This window comes from Perissodus microlepis, chromosome 17 (genome assembly GCF_051167445.1).
Source record: "Perissodus microlepis isolate ML-2025 ecotype Zambia chromosome 17, ASM5116744v1, whole genome shotgun sequence".
Taxonomy (NCBI): domain Eukaryota; kingdom Metazoa; phylum Chordata; class Actinopteri; order Cichliformes; family Cichlidae; genus Perissodus; species Perissodus microlepis.
This window is the reverse complement of record NC_140477.1, coordinates 30,418,567-30,435,085: the sequence shown is the minus strand read 5'-3', so window position 1 is coordinate 30,435,085 and position 16,519 is coordinate 30,418,567. Positions and strand designations below refer to the sequence as shown.

At 40.1% G+C, this 16,519-nt stretch overlaps 1 pseudogene; it reads right to left on the bottom strand.

The window, feature by feature from the left end:
- Positions 1-275: 275 nt before the first annotated feature.
- On the bottom strand, positions 276-15,151 carry LOC146369876 (protein MCM10 homolog; annotated as a pseudogene).
- Positions 15,152-16,519: the final 1,368 nt, after the last annotated feature.

Genomic DNA, 16,519 nt, shown 5'->3' with positions numbered 1-16,519 from the left:
TAAAGCAACAAAACAACCTGAAGAGCCGGTTCGGAGCCAAAAGAGCCGGCTCTTTTTAGTGAGCCGAAGCGAAAGAGCACTAGCAGTTGAATTTTTCTTAACACTTAATAATGCTGCTGTTTTCTCACACCATGTCTTTTACTGATGAAACATAAAAAAATGAATGGAAAATCAGACATGTTGTAGATTATTTTGTTGTAAATTGTCATAATGTGGTTCTTCAAGTGTATTTTCCCCACAAGTAGCTGCTCCTGTTGGCTGGTCAGTTGCTCCTCTCAGACGATCAGCGGGTGTTTTCCAGCGATTATCCACTTGCTCTTGGAGACCGTATGTGGCTGCTCTAAGACAGCATTCTGTTTGTAATCTAAAGACGGATACAGCTTTCCAAAATCCCTGATATCTGTTTGAACTGTACCTGTTTTGACCTTGATTACACTAGCAAACTGATACATACATACAAACTAGGGGTGCAACGATACGCAAAATTCACGGTTCGGTTCGATACTTTGGTGTCACGGTTCGATATTTTTTCGATACAAAAAATGTTCATGCCTTTTTAATTTGTCATTTATTAAAATTATAAATATATATTTTAACTCAAAAGTACAGTTTTTAAATTTAATGTTGCTGAAACAACAAAATTTAAAAAAAAAAAAATTATATCTGATCGAGAAATCACTCATCTTTGGAAAAGAGAGTTTATTACAGAGAAATGGCTCTTTCCAAAATAAAAGCTATACTATACGCTTCTTCTGGGCTATATTCTCAGCAGCATATTAAACATATCAGGTCCCCATAAGGAGAATCATGTGCTAACAGCTGTCTAAATGACTCGGGTAACGTTTGTAGCATGCATGCTTGTTGTTTTTGTCTGCTTCCACTTGTCTTTGCACTAGGATGATGTCGGCGTAAATGTGCAGTCATATTCATTGTGTTCTCACTAGTGCTGTCAGCGTTAATCTCGTTAAAATGACATTAACGCCATAACGTGGCAAATCTCCGTTAACGAGTTACCGCGGGGCTGGACAGCGTCAACACGTTAACAAGCTAACTGCGCTAACGCACTAGTTCCCACCAATTGAGCATTGCGTGGCACATCCGACATACTGTTTTACTTTTGTCCATGACGCGCTTACCATCAGGGTCATGCTTCACCAGGGGCGATTCTAGGATCTAGTGATGGGTCGGTTGCGAATGAAATGGCTCTTAGAGCCGGATCTTTGACGTGAACGACGCGAGCCGGCTCCTTATCGCGAGCCGTGGGGGTTTTTTTTTCTTCTTTCCCTCACCCTCTCTCTGGCACTTTTTTCCCGCTTCACTCAGCATGCAAGCCTTGTGCTTTACGCTGGGAAGAGGGGGGAGGGGCGGTAGCAGTAGCACAGGAACAGAGCAGGAGGGAGAGAGAGAGAAAGAGAGCCAGGGACAACAACGACACATTATAAAGGTATAGTAATCATCCACAACTATTTTCAGTTGCAGATGATAAAGGATTCAGAAAGTTTATTCATGCAGGTCCATATGACAGAGAATATGCATATTCTTTTTGTTTTCACATTTTAATTTATATTTAATTGTGTTGTGGTTTGCAGTGTTTTGTGTTGTTTCACTTTAAATTTGTAAAAGGAAAAAGCTGAAAATTTAAATAATTAAAAGTTGAAATGTGAATAGTTGATTTTGGTATGATATGATTTATTTATTACATTTTATGTGGAGTGAATAAATAAAAGTATATTTATGGTGGCCCCTACAGACAAAGCACATACAAACTTCAAATCACGTACGAACCCTGAAGCACGTACAAACTCCAAAACACGTAAAAACTCCAAAACACGTAAAAACACGTACAAACTCCGAAGCACGTACAAACTCCAAAACACGTAAAAACTTAGAAGCACATAAAAACTCAAAACACGTACAAAAGACAACAGAAGTGCTCCAGGATGCTAGGGGCAGTGTTGAACTTTTGTTACCTAGTGGCTACACAAGCCAGCAAGCACCAACGACCGGATTTGGTGTGTGGTAATAACAGGTAAATGAACATCTTTTTTTTTATTATTATTTGACTATATATGAATGCTTGTGTATAAATACATAAACAATACACATATGCTTTCATGCTTTCAATTGTGTAATTTAAGTGATCTAGGTAGCTCTGTTTTGGAAGTTCAGTTCATGCTAGAAATGTGTTTTGGAGTTTGTATGTGCTTTTTGGAGTTTGTACGTGTTTTGTCTCTAGGGGCCACCGCATATATTTATATATAAACATATATAAATAAAACCACTTTTTTTTGTATATTAGTAATTCCTTTTGTGCATAATTTTATATTATTGTTAATAATAAATTAATTAAAGCAACAAAACAACCTGGAGAGCTGGTTCGGAGCCGAAAGAGCCGGCTCTTTTTAGTGAGCCGAAGCGAAAGAGCCGGTTCTCTAAAACGAGCCGGAAATCCCATCACTAATTTTTTGGCTGCCTTTTTCATGAAAAAGTTAACAATTTCTTTGTTGATGACATCCTGATTTGATACCATCAATAGCAGAATTGTTTTTGCATTTTTGCACCTTTGACATAGGAATTTGAAAATCGCCTTGTGTAAGTTTTCAAACTTCTTTAAGGGGATTTTATGAGATACATGCCTGATTTTTGGCCAGACTTTAGTAGACAGCCAGTTGGTGATAGCTGAAATGTTTTCCAGACTGATGACAAAGCCTGATTTTTTTTTTACAACATGGATAACAAGTTCCATAATACAGATTTCCACTAAAAATCTGTAGTTTTGTTCCTTTCCCATTCTGTCAATAGTCTGTGAGATGTCACTGTTTTGGGATTGTCAGTTTGTCAGTTTTTGTTTTTTGTTCCGGGTCCGGATCAGAGTCATCCTTAGATTCCTCCTTGGGGCTTTGTCTCCTGGTGCAGCAAAACATTTTGCTAATGAATGCGAAAAATCGACGTACCTCGAATTTTTTGGCTGCCTCGTCTATGAAAATTTTAACAACTTCGTCGAGGCCTGGATCAAATCGAATATTTTCCAGAATAGATTTTGCAGGCGACCTTTTACACAGGGCCTTGAAAATCACCTTGTTGAAGTTTTTGAATTTTGCTAAGGGCATTTTATAAAAGTCATATTAGATTGCATCCCAGATTTTCGCAGTAAGCCGGTTGGAGATAGCTAAAAGTAATTCCTCACTGATGACGTTCCCTGAGTTTTTTTACAACCTGCAAAACAAGTTCATACACACAGATTTTCACCAAAAATCTGTATTTTTCTTTCTGTTGAAACAATTCTAACGGATGGATATAATTTGCTGCCAAAACAATTTTTTTGAATACTAAGGCAACTGTTTTGTCAGTCCCAGGTTTCTGTGGATTAATTAAATCGAGTAAATCAACTCCCGATTTGCGTTCACTAAGACTAGTGCAAAGTGATTTAGCAATACTGGCAAAAATGTTCCTGTCTTTCTAGGCCTAAAGGTAAATCATTTCCCTCGAGTTGAGGCCCAACTAAATCCAAAAGATGTTTTTGGAGAGAATAGGAAGGCTCGTACTCTGATATCTTCGCAAGCTGCGAAATAAAAGCCTGAATAAGTCTTTTCAGCCATGCCTTATCCTCTTCTTTTGTTGCATCCCACTGGTTTTTCAGTGGCCCGCAGGCTTCAAGTTTAACAGAGGATTTATTTGGGGTTTCATAATTTTCCAAAGAGGTTTCTCCTTCTGCAGAACTGTCCTGGATATCTGTTAGCAGTTTAATTAGACAGCTGATTATAAAATCCACATGCGCTTCCGGATCTATTGTGTTTGAATTTGTTTCAGAATTTAGAGACGCTCTTCTACCTATGTCATGTTCCATTGTTTCTTCCATTGTGTTTAAATCTGTGTCTCTTTGTTGAGAATTTAGATTCATTTTGTTGAAGACAGGGTTTGAACTTCTGTTCATAGCTTTTGATGCTAAAGGTGCCAAGTAAATGGTTGAACCATACAACTTTCTTGCCTATTTAAGGATTTTTTTAAGATGTAAGGAGCCACCCTCTTAACAAATCTCTTCTGTGACATCACGCTGTCCTTTCATCTGTGTCAGCCGAACGTCAGATTGGCACCGCCCACTTCAATAAAATCAACTAAACTGTTGCTTAGCAACCCCTTCGGAGCCACCTGCTTGAACAACACGTTCTCACTCCCAGCTCGTCAAATGTGTGACGCATGGTCAGGCTCCCTCTGCTTCACTTATCGACGTGCAGGGTACCCCCCTCGCGTCGAGAATTGACGTGCAGGGTCCTCTTATTGAATACTATAGAGCTTCCTAAACGTTGTTTATTGGCGACAAGAGATTGCCGCAGAAGAGCCTGTTGTCCGTATATTTATACATTTCCGAAATCACATTGCAGTGACGTATATAGAACACAATAAATTATACCATGTAAGAAACTACCTGAGAAACAGCAGATACAGCAGAGAAATTAATTATAGGCTATTACTTTTGTATCGTTTATTGCATTTATGGAGGGAGAGGTGTATGCTGGGTAATGGCACAGCTAGCGAGTGGGTGACTTTATTCACCTGCTTCGGATGTGTTCAGTCCATCAGGCGTTATAAGCAGAAATCAGTCCCATAGATATGGGCCATCTCCACCTGCTAGATTGTTCAGAAGGTTGTTATCATCCATCCAGATGGAGGATCGCTAACAGGAGCGTGGGAAGACTCCAGAATCCACTCTGGCTGGAATCCGGTGGATACAGCAGTATTTACAGGTATGGCCATTTAAACGGACAGCATTTATAGAATGACTATTAAAAGTCAGCGAGTGTCAATAATGTTAATGTGGTTATGTTAGCAATACAACGAGTGCTAATATATCAGCTTTAAGATGCATTTGTAGACGTTTTTTACCGTCTTTATGGTGCTAGCTTAAAGTTACAGTGTAAGCGTTAGCTTATATTGTAGTAAAGCTGTTACTGTTTAAACGATGTTAGGACAGAAATATTAGCTTCTCTCATGACTAATGAAGTTACTAGTTAATAAAGTTTCCAAGAAAGTGATTAATCGCAGCCACAGATTGACAGTAAATATCCCGATTAGCTTCAGTGCATCTGTAATGAATATGTGCAAGTTTCAGTGCTTCGTTTAAACTGTATGATACTTATACTGACCCAGGGTCAGTGTAAAATACAATCCTAGCTGTGCGAACAAAGCCTGGCTCCTTTAATCCTGCATGACAAACCTCAGGATGCAGGTTATTATTACTCTTTCCTGCTGGCACACCTGTCACACCTGAGAGTCAGCTAGAAACTTACAGTGACGTGGACATCATGCAAAGACTGCCAGACTCTGTAATGCTGTAAATGATCAGTGACTCAGGTTAACACTAAACTTTAAAAAGTACCTCTGTGTCTCTCTGTGTGCTGAGCATCTAGGATTGAGTCAGGCTGCATTGACTGTAGGACTTTTCTGTGTTAAAAACAGGTTGAAGATTAAAATTTAGTATTATGGCTGCTGGTGGTTTGTAAAGCCTCTACTCAGCTGTATTTTTGTTACTAATTTATGTTTGTTGTTGTTTAACACAGATTTCAGAAGAGCAAAGATGAGCACTGTTGCTTAATCCTTAATAGTTTAACTGGATTGGAAATCAAAAAAATCCAGATCCTTCTTCTTCTGAGATGCTGTACAGTACAATCCTACTGACACATGAGAGGTATAACGACGGCTATTCACTCTGCATGATGCAGACAAAGTGACTAAATCATCTTTTTGTGGTTTATTGTCTTCAAACCAGCAGACAAAGCCGATGGCAGAAGATGTTTGGAGAAGAACTTCAGGCCGTGTACTGAAAAGGTATTTTTTTCTTGTTATCAAAAGACATTTGGAGTGACGGCTTCTACAACTGGTTGTGCTGAAGTAAAGCTTAGAGTCTAAGAAGTCACAGTGTTGATATTCAACACAAAGAGAAAAACTCACTAGTTTGAATTTATTTACAATCATAGTTTTATAAATTCTGACTGTAACCAGCTTTTACAGCTTTGATATTGTTTGACACTCGATATCAGGTGATGGTATTTAATTTAAAGGTTTCTATGCCCCAATGAGCCATTTACACTGACCAGTGTTTCACTTTAACTGTAACACATTCATTATTTAGATCCAACAGTTCTAAGAGAAATAACTGAATGTAAAAAATGGCAGCCCTCAGGCCAGGTTTAATTGATAGAGATATATGCATGCATTATGAAAGTTACGTATCCCAGATAATTGTTATTCATCTAGTCCTGACAGACCCACCTCTTCCTCCCAAGTGAACTGCAACCCAAAAGAACTAGTGGGGGTAATTTACACACTCACAACCAGTGTGGGGTAAAAAGAGCCATCAAAAAGCTGTCAGCCTGCACAGCTACAGATGTGCTAAAAGCTATAAGAGTTAGAAGCTCTGCTTATGGAGAAACTGTCTAAGCCTAACAGGGGACAGGTACTCCTGCCCAAATAACATGATATAAGCCCACATACAGCCCAGCCATAAAGTAAACCAAGTCATTTAGTTAAAGACAGCATGGGACCAAATGCATCTATCCAGCCTGCACCAACCTGACATTTCTTCCTCCTGAATTAAATGAATGAATGGATGAAGGTTAAATGACTACAATCCTAAAGCGACTAGTTCCCACATTGGAGTTCCCCGACACTGTGTTTTAACTGTATTTAGCTTGTATCAACAGTTGTAACAGGCTAAGCCACCTGAGACACTGCATTGAACGATTGTTTCTATCTTAATGGTTTCAGCTGACTGGTTTCAGCTCATATGTTCTGCTTTTTCCTTTCAGTAGATCAAAGCAGCTCGTGCTCTGTCTGCTTCCATTTTGATGGCAAGAAGAAGAATGCTTCAGCGAAGTGGCGTTCATGGTCTCAGTGAACAGTCATGGTCACACACTGCATGTGGTTTTAAAAGCAACATGTCTGTTCACCACAACAATCGAGATGTGTAATATTAGTGCAGCTACGGTTTGTTCTTGAACATCAATTCTGTTTTCTACTTTGACCACTTAGACCAAAAAAGTGTTGTTTTCAGATTCTTTCTTTTAAATCTATAAAGAACCTGTTCATTTTTTATGAAAATTAATTTCACATAAATGTTAGAGTTTCCTTTCTGATCTTTTAATGCTTACACTACACTGTACACGTCTACATTAGAGACATTTCTGTTACCTATTTATGAGACTGGGCTGCTTGACTGCAATTTGGAAATGGATGCAAAATCACACGGATCGTGCTATTGTTTGATTTTTAATACGATGGACTGAACACAGGGGGTATCTGACTAAGCAAAGATTAATCTGATCCCATTTCTACCTGTCTACTGTTTCAACATTTCACTGAAGTTTGCGCAACTGTAACTGTCAGGATATATATTTATTCCAGCTCTCATAGGGCAAAGGAATGGCTCAGACTTGTCAAATGTTCTTTGATTAGATACACAATATGAAGTTCACAATTTTCTTACAAATAAAACTATAATGAAAAACATGAACAGCTGTGCTTATTTCTGAGACATGATTTTTTTGAATGTGTTCATATTTAGACGGTGTGCATTTTTATGCTGAAACTGTAATGGTGAACCTGAGGTGATGGTCAACAGAAGGCAAATATACATAAATATAAAACAATATTGAAGTAATGTTTTTCCCTGTGCAGCGTGTGGATGCTGTGCACACAATCACCTTATTCACTGTAGTAAACGTGCACCGTTAGCTCACGTGACTGACTGTCTCCATGGTTACATCGTATAATATTAGCTATGTAAACAGCTTCCAAAGATACCGCCATAGCTCTCTGCAGCTGTAACACTTTCACGCTTTGCAAATCATTTCACGTTTTTGATAGTTATGAAGACAGAATATGTTTTTAAGGTCATGCTAGGCTGTTGCTATGGTGGTTGCTGTGGACTAGGGTGGACTGTGCGTCCGATTCCTGTTAGTAGCTGTCCGCTGTAGGAAGGCTGCGTTCCGTTTAGAAGTAGCCACAGTCAGCCGTAACTCGAACTCAAACCCCGCTTTGTTCTGTAATTAAAGGCATTTTATAGCCGTTCATGACACGCACACACACACACACATAAAGCACTTTGCCTCACCATGAGAATGCAACTTTACTAAAACCTTTAAAGTATCTGTTATAGGATAGAAAAATGAAGCAACCACAGATTTAATGATGAAGACTCTGGATTCTGTAGTTCACGTTTTACAGTCCTGAATGACTCACTGCACATCCATATAATTTATTGAAGAGGAGTTTAGAATGCACTTTGAATTTAGACTGTTGCTGTTTAATTTTTTACATTGTTACTGTGTTATGTCATGAATAAGGTTCACCTGCTGGGGGTTTGATGGATCAGCTGGACAATACAGTCAAAGACAGACTTCATCCATCATATGCAAGAATCCTAGTTGGAATTTTGTTTTCACTCATATTTTTTAACCAAATATTGAAAACAACTGTGACAGACTGGATACCTGGTCAGGGTGTACATTACCTTTCACTCAAGCATCCCAGGACAGAGCCCTGCCCCACCATGAGCCTGGGTGGATACGTGGTTATAATATAAAATGACTGATACTGAATATGAATATTGCATTAATTATAATACAAATTCCTAGGCGTTTGTTATGTCCAGCAAGAGTAATATTGATTACATATGTCTGAATTGCTAACCCTAACCCTAGCTCAACAAGCCACAATGCCCTGGACTGTCAGTATTATTACATGCTGTGAACATAAGTAGCTTTGATCACAGTTTATGTTGTAAAAGAGAAGGAATATTGAAAAAAAAAAAGATCAACATTGTGATATTATTTCTTCCAAACTGACCACAAACATGCTTGTCAGACTCTCACAGCATAGGATCAGACTCACTGTGCATGATGGTTGGGGCCAATAATGTTTGTTAGATTGTCAGTTGTTTAGTGCTTCTGTACAGTTAGGGTCACCATCTCTATTTCAGTATAATTAATATGCAGAAAACACTAAAAGTTGATTGTCTTCCAATATTCTAACATAATTAAAAAACTTTGAAAGTACATATTGTTACAGTCCTAATGCCAGTATGATTTTTCATAACGCCTGCTTTGAAATTCTGAACTTTAAAATTTACCTGATGAAAGATAATTTACAGTGGCAGTCTGTCAGGATAATTCTGACTATAAGATCACTGTATTAATCTGAATCCTTCTGCAATGTGCTGTGAATGAATGCTGATGCAACTGACTGTGGGAAAGCTGTTAATAAAATGAATCTGTGACACATGCAACACATTCAAAGAGGAAGAGGACAAAGGGAGGACACGCAGAGGCTGTGTTAAAGTCAGAAATCCAAATCTTTATTAAAAAACAGGCAGCAGTTACAAACAGGAAGACAAGCAGTCCATCAAACAGTCTACAGGGTCAAACATACAGTGAATTTAAACAACAGTAAAAAATAACTGGACACTGAAAAACTTAAAGCAATGTGTGACGCAATAAAAGGAAGCAGCGCAGTATATTCACTGAATAATCATCAATTACAAAAGAGAAAAACAACGATTTCTACGGTTTGTTTTCTTAAATGCAGTTAGAGTGTATGGGATCAGAGCGATGCCACCTTGAAATGAAACCGAAAAAAATATTGAAACCGAAAAAAAATATTGTAACTGAAATAAATGTACTGAAAAATCTGGTATTGAAACTGAAAAAAAAAAATGATAGTGAAAAACAATTAAGAAGAAGCTTCTCTTATTTTAAACATGTGTGTGTGTGTGTGTTTCATGTCAAAACTGGTCTCACCTCCTGAGAGTGAAGCCATCTACACTGTCAGCATTTCATTGATTCATATGGGACAGACTCAGTGCATTTGTCAACACAAGCGGCGTTTTATTTCCAGTTTTGATGCGTTCATAAAAATCGAAAGTGACTTTAAATTGTTTATGTTATGATCTAACAAATTGAAATTTAAGACGATCCATAACAAATGGTGGGTAATATAAAGTTTTTACCGATTTCCTTGATCTTCGCCTGATTCTCACCCAAATTAAATGAGCTCGAGCTGTTGTTGGCATCTACATCGCGTTTGCAGAACAGGACGTAAGACAAGATGATAGTTTATTAAATTTTAATGAAATCTGCAGATTGTTTCGGTGAAGTTTAATAAACTCAGCCGTCTGCTCCTTGCTATCTAAAATATAACAGGACACCGGAGTAAATTCTCGAGGATCTCACACTTCTGATAATCAGTTGTCTGCTTGACGTTTATTCAGCTGTGTAAAAACTATAACTTTAATCTCAGCCAAACCGATTTACTCAGGAACAAATAAAATACTGAAAAAAGCCAACCAATAACAGTTTTAAGTTGTCTGAGTGACTTATATATCACGTTTAACCTGAGTAGCGAAAGACGGCGGTGGGTTTGAAAACGATTGGCCGGGAGTCCGGTGTTCTCACCGGCTCTAGTGAGCCTTTAACCCCTGCTAGCTATCGAGCTGGTGGGTAACAGACGTCTCTGAAAACGTCGGAGCGCTTTTGAAAATATGCGGTGTCTTGATAAACTGAGCAGATATTTGAGGTTTACACAGCTACATTTTGGCCTGAAAATATGTCAAACGTTTATTTTGTGACCCAGAAAGAATAATAAGAGTAATATTAAAACTAACTAGCTGCCGCCGTTGTTGGAAACTGAGCAGGGCCGCGCTATGAATTCTGGGACACAGCTTCTTCTTCGGGGTTTAACGGCACCTGGCATCCTTGTACATCCAGTGCTGCCATCTTCTGTTTCAGTCTGTTATTACACTCTTAAATCCTACTACTTATTCCTGCGATGTGAGTGAAGTTGGCCCCCCCACCTTCTTCAAATCCAACAAAAGTGGTATCAAACGTTTGTGCTACGTTTGTGCTGCAAAAATTTTCGTTTGTGCTGCTATCATTTCAAAAATATTAATAAAATAATATCCTGATGCGTGCTCAATCATCCAGGTAAGTAAATTCCAAAAGGTTGATTCTGTTCATCCGGACATTTTCAGTAGGAGAAACGTTTTGTCACTCATCCAAGTGACATCTTCAGTCTCAGCTGACTGCAGGTTTCCCCAACCTTATAAACAGTACATTTGCACAGCAAAGGAAACTAGCACCACTGAATGAACAATGGGCTGGGGGTTTAGTTCCATGATTGTTAGTATGCAAATTCTTATGACCATTGATCAACGACTATTAATCAAAGACACAGATGCTCGAATGGCCATGAGTACCATTCACAGAGAGTTGGGGAATGGCTGCAATCACAGCATTGTAAGATGGCGAAAGATGTACCCTTGGACCCCCCTTCTCGATTCATCTCGATTCCATCATTCCTGACAGCCTGATGGACGAAGCTGTCTCTCAGTCTGCGGGTTCTGGCCCGGAGGCTCTTCAGTATCCTTCCTGATGGCAGCAAACTGAAGAAGCTGTTGAAGGGATGAGTGGAGTCACCTGTAATGGAGAGGACCTTCCGGATGAGGCAGGCGCAGTAGATCTCCTGGGGAGGGAGGCAAGAGAGGTCCCCACAATCCTCTCCGCTGCTCTCACTACCCGTTGTCATTTTTTTCCTGCAGGACCCAGTGTAGGAGTCACACCACACAGTGATGCAGTTGGTGAGGATACTCTTAATTGTGCCCCTGTAGAAGGTGCTCATAATGGGGGTTGAATTTCTTGCACTTCTCAGTTTGCAGAGGAAGTAGAGTCGCTGTTGGTCTTCTCCACATTCAGGGACAGGTTGTTGTAGCTGCACCACTCTGCCAGATGGTTAACTTCACCCCTGTAGTAGATCTCATCATTGTTGCTGATGTGACCTACCACAGTCACAGTCCTGACAAATCCGCTCTCTCAGGCCACCTGCCTTCCCCTTCCCCATGACTTTACTGGGCGCTCTTCCGGAAAACGATGATTGCAGCTCGGCCCTTTTTGAGCTCATCTTCTTATACTGGGCCTTGACATGATACTGGCAGTATGGGCACTCATACTGTGGAGGAGATGGAAGTTTAAGGCAACAGGATAATCATATAGGTACAGAAAACACGATAGAACAGACTAACCATGTTAACTATCTGCGAGCATGGCTCTCCGTTCCTCTTCACACCCTTGCAGGTACCGTAGTCCTGAGCTTCACCCATCAGCAGCACCACCGTCAGGCTCACCTGCACACATTCAACACAAGGTTTTATGTTCTGGGAAGGAAATCAGCTTACAGTACAAAAAACTACAGACGTACATGATGGGTGTTAGCTACTAGAGGTGGGACTCACCAGACAGCCCATGATACGATACCATCATTTCAATCACGATACTTTAATAATGCAGTGTGTAGACCATAGGTGTCAAACTCTGGCCCGCAGCCTAATTACATTTAGCCCGCGAAGCCATACCAAATTACTATCAGAGCTGGCCTACTGGTATTATACAGCTAATATATATATTGTTTAGTATTAAGCTTTGCTTGTTCCATATTCAGTTTTTTGGCAAAATGTGTTTGAGTCCATAAGAAAAGATTCATTCTTATATCTGGAGAAATAAATATATTTCAATAAATATTAACGTTAGCCCGCGACTTTGTTCCAGTTTTGAATTTTGGCCCACTGTGTATTTGAGTTTGACACCCCTGGTGTAGACTATTGTGCATTATTGCCTTTTATCACCTTTTTTCAATTGCAAATTGTATCCTCAAAGTTAGACTTTGCCAGTATCTGTTTTATCCAATAAGATAAAGTTTAGACATATGAGTTACATTTTGCAGTAAAATGTAACATTGTCAAACCTTTAATATCACAGTGCCATTAATAGATGGACTGAGGATCTGTTTATCATTAGGTGTAAATGTTAATTTAAAGGCATAAAGGCAAGAAAAAGGTTTGAGCCTCAGACCCTCAAGAAACATTTAAGTGGAGGCCTCAAGTGTGTCCAATATTCAACATATCCGACTGTCTTTCCTACTGGGAGCTGATTTTAAAGTACAAAATCACTGAGAATGAGAAAATAATTTTTCCTCAGACTCCACATTAGATTCATTTCAGACTTTCTGCTCACCCCGTCATATCCTTCTTTCTGCTTCATGGGGTTTGGGTTGAGGAGTCCGACTACTGTGCCCGTCTCAGTCTTCCAGTGCTCTTTGTGAACTTCACCAAACAGAAACAGAGACACAAACACTTCCAGGTTATGGAGGTCATTGAGTTTCCAGATGCTAAAGGTTTTGCCCTGCAGAGAAGAAAGTGCTCAATCAGGAATATTACAGGATAAATGTATTTATCATCCGCACAGAAATATCTTCTTAGTGCTACCAGGAAAGTTTTTGACTTCCTCAGGGAAAAATAAATAAATAAAACAAATCCTCATATGCAAGCAATACTGAAATAGTTTGGTTTAATTAACTCCAAATATATTAAACACCAAAAATTCTTTGCCTCCTGTATATGCAGAACAATCCTACTTCTGTTCAAAGTCATCCCTAAAGGCTGGATTAAAACCCAGAAAACTCATCCTTAAGTACTCTTTTGCAAAAATTTCTATTCATTTCTTTTGTATATTTTTCTATGAAACTGTCACTGATGCTGAACAAACAAAGTCCACAAGGTCTGACTTACACTGCTGTTGCTTTGAGGCGTGGCTTTATTGACCAGCATAGCAAACGTCACCCAGTCACTGTCTTCCAGCTTCTCCCGAGCCATACGCTCCGGTAACTGTGACAGTCGAATCAGATGGCGGTCAGCCATCTTACGGTCCATCTCGCTAGAAGAAACACATGGTTTTCTGAGGAGACAAACAGAACTGAGCCAAAGACTTAAAAACACAGGAATGGGAAAAAACAAAACAAGAAAACCTAATTCAACTGACAACTTGTCATCACTTCAGTGCTCTGACCTGAGCCGCAGTCCTGAATATTTCTCAAGAGCCAGGTCTTTGGGAAGAGATGGATAAGAAGGAACTTTAGGCTGCACTGCTGACGCAGCTTCTGCAGGTCTGCTATGGGACGCTGAAGGTGAGCGCAGAGCATCAGGAGCTGTGCTGGTGCTCTCTATGGGCTTGAAGGAGCTGCCGATCTTTATCTCTACCAGTGGTCCTTTGCTTTCTGAGAGGAGCACAGCCAAGAAAAACTCAGACACAGAACATACATGCATCACTCTAACGTGTGTGGCGACACAATCACTTTGTTTAAGGAAAAACTGGAGTTTTACCCAGTGATGTGCTGGGTCTAGGTTGGTGAGCCACTCTCGGTTTGCTTTTGAAATGAGTCAGCAAAGCTGAGCTGAGAAGAAAACTCAGAGGACTCCTGGAGCTTGAGGCTTCCTGCTCTCACTGGAGTGGATGAAGACGCTGCTGGAAGGATGGAAAAAAGAAGAAGAAAGCATTCATGAAACATGAGGTGGGTTATAGCTATAACAAAACTATAGACAAGACAAACTGCTTTACTACAGTCGCACAGAGAGAAGGTTAGATGCAGTACAATGTGCTTGAGCGGTACAGAGGGAATTGGCATCACTGTTTTCTTTACCTGCTGGTGTCTTCTGTGTGTTAGTGGCTGGTTAGGTGCAGGTTTGGGTCTCACTGGTGTGACACTTGGTGAGTTTTTTCCTGAAGTCTTAGCTGAAGAGGCTGACGGGACAGACTTTCTGGCTGGCCTCCAGCTGCTGCTGCAACCTCTCCATCTGCTCCTTCATCCACCTCAACTCCTCTGAAGAAGAAAAAATGCATAACAAAAGTAAGCTGACAACACAGGCTCAGCATGTAGCTCCACTAAACTCCACTGTACATCAACAAACCTTGTAAATCCTCTTTCGACTTGTTCAGGTTCTCACGGTCACCCTCTGATTCTTTGTCCTTCTCCTCTTGTTTGATGTCATCCACATCTCCAAAGAGCTCCAACATCTCGTCCACATTGCGCTCTTCCTCCTCGACGCCCTCTTTGTACTCCTCGTCATTTTCCTCGTCAAACAGCCCGTCCAGATCGTCCGCCTGCTCCTGGCTTTCTTGTTCTTCACCAATACCCTCGCTCTCAGCCAGCAGCGCAGTCAGAATATCCAGATCATCCTCACCTGAGTGAAAAACACATGCACTCATTTGTGTCTTAACCCTCTGATAAAGCAGTATTCTCATGAGCTTTAAATCAGACACTTACTCTCCATTTTAAAGAATTAAACTGTGTCGTTGATATCAGATCACCTGGTCACCTACAGAAAGGCAAATATGTGGAATTACTTTGGCAGAAACTCAAGAAAGAACCGATCTGGCAGAAAACAAAAACAATAAAAACCCAGATGTGGGCTGTAATTTCCACAAAAAACAACAACACATTCTTTAAATGTTTGACTGAATTGCAAAACTGTTCAGACCACACAGCAGCACACAGGAAAGTGTGATAACACAATCAAGCAGCCGTGTTTCTCATGTATCCAAGGTGTCCAGCTGACCACTTGAGAGATTACAGACTTTACAAAACAAAGTTAAACAAGCCGTGTCATGCTCCACGTTAGATGCTGTCTTCGACCCTCTTTCTCAAGGTTACAAACTTCTAAAGTTAACCGAATGCTGCATCTTTCATAATGCTTGTGTTATGTATACAGTAATATAGAATTTAGACTTAACAAGAGGCTTTGTGAACTTATCCCAATATATTTTCTCTCTCACACATACACTACTAGACAAGTTTGGAAACAGCTTCTCATTTCATGGTTTTTCTTTATTTTTACTACTTTCTACATTGTAGATATAAACCAGGGCTCTAGAGTGCGACCAATTTGGTCGCAAATGCGACCAAATTTTTCAGTGGTGCGACTAAAAAAAAAAGTATTTGGTTGCACCTGTGCGACCAACTGTTCAGGTAGCAAAAAAAAAAAAAAAATTCTGCAACCTTCCCTGTGGTCAACAACAGACACACATTATGCCCCTATCGTGGACTAAACCAATCAGAGATAGTCAGGGGCGGGACCTCTCTGATTGGCCGTGGTCCAGGTGAAAGTGCAGGTGGAAGAGAGAGGTGAGTAGCTTGAATAAAGCGATATCGATTCATTAAATCCTGAATCGACTTAAATATAACTGTGTTTTGCCAGAAACGCCAGATTCTCAGATTAAAGCTCACAAAACTATTTCAACAACAACCAAACAGCAGATGAGAGCAGGTACACGGATTCCACACAAAGACGTAAACACAGAACGGACCCGACGCATCAGAATCAGCTTTGTCTTTCTCGGCTTTCTCACCCGACGGCCCGCAGACGGACACGCTGTCGGAGCTCGGCGATTCTGCGTCGGGTCCGCTCTGTGTTTACGTCTTTTTGCGCTGATTCTGAGCTGCAGGTTTTGTCTCTCTCCAACCAAAATTCGCCGAGCCAGCAGCAAAAGAAGCAGCAAACTGCGCTTCACATTTGATCAATGTCGTCATGAATTTTGCTGTTTTGCTTCCACGACTATTAAAATCACACTCCATGCACAGCTAGCTCTCTCTCTATCTCTCTCTGTACTTCAAGAACAGTTTCCCGTCTCAAATCTGTTTT